Source organism: Cyprinodon variegatus, unplaced genomic scaffold, assembly GCF_000732505.1.
Source record: "Cyprinodon variegatus isolate N-32 unplaced genomic scaffold, C_variegatus-1.0 Scaffold230, whole genome shotgun sequence".
NCBI lineage: Eukaryota > Metazoa > Chordata > Actinopteri > Cyprinodontiformes > Cyprinodontidae > Cyprinodon > Cyprinodon variegatus.
This window is the reverse complement of record NW_015150683.1, coordinates 225072-228867: the sequence shown is the minus strand read 5'-3', so window position 1 is coordinate 228867 and position 3796 is coordinate 225072.

The following is a 3796-nucleotide window of genomic DNA, read 5'->3' as shown; positions in this document are numbered from 1 at the left end:
GTGAACACATCCTTGAGTTTTTGCTCCTCACTTGTGGAAAACTCTGATGGACCAGGCGACTGAAATGTTCCACTCTTCAAATTTTTGTGTTCCAGGAGAGATATTGTTTCTAGGATTTCTGATCCTTCTTCTGATCCAGATGGCTGTTTTTTGGAGTGGGTTTCAGAACTCAATTGAGAGGTTAGTAGATTTTATTTTTATTTATTTTTTTATTTTAGCAACAATAAACATATGAACCAGTACAACTTGAATGATACGGTCTTCAATCTGAAAGCTTGATCTGGTAGCAACAGATTCGCGGCTCAACACCTGTCATCAGTGCCTTCAATAGCTAATTTTTTTGCCCTTTGGGAGAAAGTCCCAATCACAACAAATTTCGTAACTTAAATTTCGTCGCTCTGTACTAGTGACAGTGTGATGGTAATAAAAAGCTTGAAAAATAATTTGTCTATAATCAAACAGGATCGGATGTATTGAAAGTATAGTTTAAAGAGGAGCAATCCGTTGCTCTAATATCTACTCTCCCAGCTACCATTGATATTTTAGATAGAATAGATATGTTCTTGTATTGATAAATTCCTGAAGTCTTTCTAGACGTAAAATTGAGATACATTTTTCCTGACTTCCATACACAGGGGAAAATACCCCTTGTAAATGAAGAATTTGTCAATTTACAAAGAAATGATGCCTTAAGCTTTTCCAGAATTTTGTGCATTAGATTTTATTTTCATCTTTAGCTCCAGATTCCTGAAATAGATATTTTATTCTAGTTGGCAGTAAAACCTATTCACACATTTAAGTCTTGCTTCTTATCCTTATCTTATCCCGCTATAGTTTTTTTTTACTCATTGTAAATCAGACTGCTGTTGATTTATGATATGAGCTAATGAAATCGAAGTCAAAGTCCTTGATAGTTCATAAAAAAAGGCCACTATTGTCGATTCTAATCTTCATGATGATATGGATTTTGCTGTTCCTATAAACAAGAAGATACATTTCATAGATTTAAGAGTAATAGTGGCATTTTCCATAAATAATGACTGAACTGTTACAAAACATACAGAAATTGCTAGACATCAAGCTAAACGAAATTATCTAGAAATTTAACTAGAATTTATACTGTAATCCTTTCATCATTTTAAGTCTTCTAGGACGTACAGTACAAATAATATTCATTAAGACTTTTGACTGCATAATGACACAAACATGAAAAGGTTTAAGGCTCCCCAAGGTGATGGGTTAAATGCAGAGAGTTCATTTTCGTTGCTCAGTGTAATGACAATAAAATGCTGGGGGGGAAAAAAACTTTTGCAAGTCACTGTTACCATTTTAAGTAAACCAAAATGGGATAATAGTCATTGCACACATTTATCAAGGCTTATATCAGCTTAAGCACATACAAATCGTTTCATTTCAATCAAAGCCAATTTAAGCAATAAGTTAAATGTACCGAGACCAAAGCTTTCTTTTCACAGCCATTATGTAAACTAATCAGCGTTTAGCAATTTAAGCCTAAGTCCTGTCATCAGTCTCCTCCTCTCTCTACATATGCGAGAAAATGTGTTCGCCATACTGGGTATGTGCATTGACCCCAAGCAGCTGTGCTTTTCCCCCTCATCAGTATTCCATGTAGGAAGGAAAGGGTGGTAGGGGGTGTTTTTACTGAGCATAAAATGAATAACAACAGGCAACAAGCCTCTGGAAGTGTGTTCTCCCTTAATTGAAGTTCCCCTTTCTCCAGACGCTGCACAATGTGTGCGTATGTCCTCCAATATGTCTCCCCCTGCCTGGCCCCTCAGTCCCCTTAATTGGGCCTTTCAGTTCCCTAATTAACTCTGTCAGAGCAGGTCGGCCTGAGCCAAGTTGGGATAAGCAGTCCTCTATTGATCAGAATCTGAAGCAGTTAACTTATCCATCTGTCTACAAGGGCGTGGATATTAACAAAATGGGGAGTGTGTATAACTAGAACACAGCATTCTTGGCTTGTTAAAGGTATTTCTTTAGGAGGATTTAATGTATGTGTTGCAGATTAAATTGTTCAAATATATATTTGTAATAATTCATCTACATGAATTTTTAGGTTTGGGATGCAGCAACTATAGAAACACATGGAACTCATCAAAGATTTTGTTTGAAGTTGAAAGGATGGCATTTGACAAACATCTATGATGAGAATCTCCATCTATGCTTAGATCAAATGAATGTTAGGGCAACCAGAGTACAGTCAAAAGGGGGTAGAATACCCCAAATTTGTACTTAAGAGTAACACATCTTTGTTGTATTTTTACCTAAATAAGAATAAAAAAGTATCTGATAAAACGTTGAATCGAGTACTGAGTCATTATAGTATCTGAAAATTAAATAATGTTTTAAAAACAAACAAATATGTAAAACTATGTGCAAATTCTGGAATCTTAAAGATTATAACAAAAAGAAGTTAAACAAACAAATCATGAAATAAAAACTCCAGGCAGAAGAAACTATTTTCTAAAACAACTTTCTTTTTAAAATAAAACTATTTACAACAAATACTCCTAACTTTTGATTAATTTGACTTCCAAATATGATATTAATTTCAAGTAAGCAAAAAATAACACTGATTTTGAAAGGAACTTTTAACTCTACATCTTCATTATTAAAAAGCGTATTCATTATTCAGCGAAGTTAGTCACGATGAATGGAGTAGCCAAACATTTTACTCAAGTAAGAGTAGATACATTTTATGAAGATATTACTCAAGTTAAAGTAAAACATATTTTGCAGTAAAATTACTTCTACAAGTATATATTTTTTCAGTTTTTCAAGTAACTGTAACTAAGTAAATATAACTCATTACTACCCACAATGAAATTACTGGTTACTATGGTTTCTGGATGAGCATATCTTGATTGATGTGTTATTTGTTTAGAGTTGGTATTATGCATACCTTGTAATGAGGGATTATTTAAAATAATAATCCCATTTCACCTTCAGGAATTTATTAATCCTATGGGGAAATATTAAGATGCCTGTTGGTGCCACTATTCAAAAAGTTGTACTTTACACGAGGACTGAAATAGTGGGAGGAAGTGATGGTATCATGAGTTATCCAGTGACGTAGGAACAATGTCAATGTTTTGTAGGCCATCAGTCCCACTGGGAAGGCTATTAGCAGAGCTACAAAGGTGTTAGTGAGGTAACCTTCAAACCTCAGTTAGTTTCTGCACTTCTGCCAAAAGCAGTGGACCCAATTTTAGCTTAAAGTATCAAATAGTAAGCACATGTATGTACATTTATAAAAATTATGCTTTTGATCATATTTATTGAAAATTACACATTGAAATTGAATATTAATATTAATTCCCTTTAGGATTAATAAAATATTTTTGAATTGAAATCTCCAAATTTAAAATAAATGTAAATAAAAATATTTCTTACTATTCTGATTTATTTGCGAAAAGAGGTGGTTTCAGAAATTCTAACTAACCTAAAACAGTAATAAATGTTTGTCAATGAAAAAAAAAATCTTGCTTGTCCCTAACTCTATAAATATCTTTGAATAAAGATATTTTTTTTATTTATTTAGGCTATGCAAACTTTTTTTTTTTATCATCAAACTAACCTTTAAATACTATTCCAGATATAAACAGTAAATATATTAAAAATCTCTGAAAACTCTCAGCTGGAATAAATATTTTAATATCTGACCACTTTGCTACTTATCTACTCATTTACTGTATCATTCATCTCTCTTCGTGCTCTCTTCAGCCTCTGACATGGGAGCTGGCTCTAGCTCTGAGCCTGGTTCTGCTGGAGT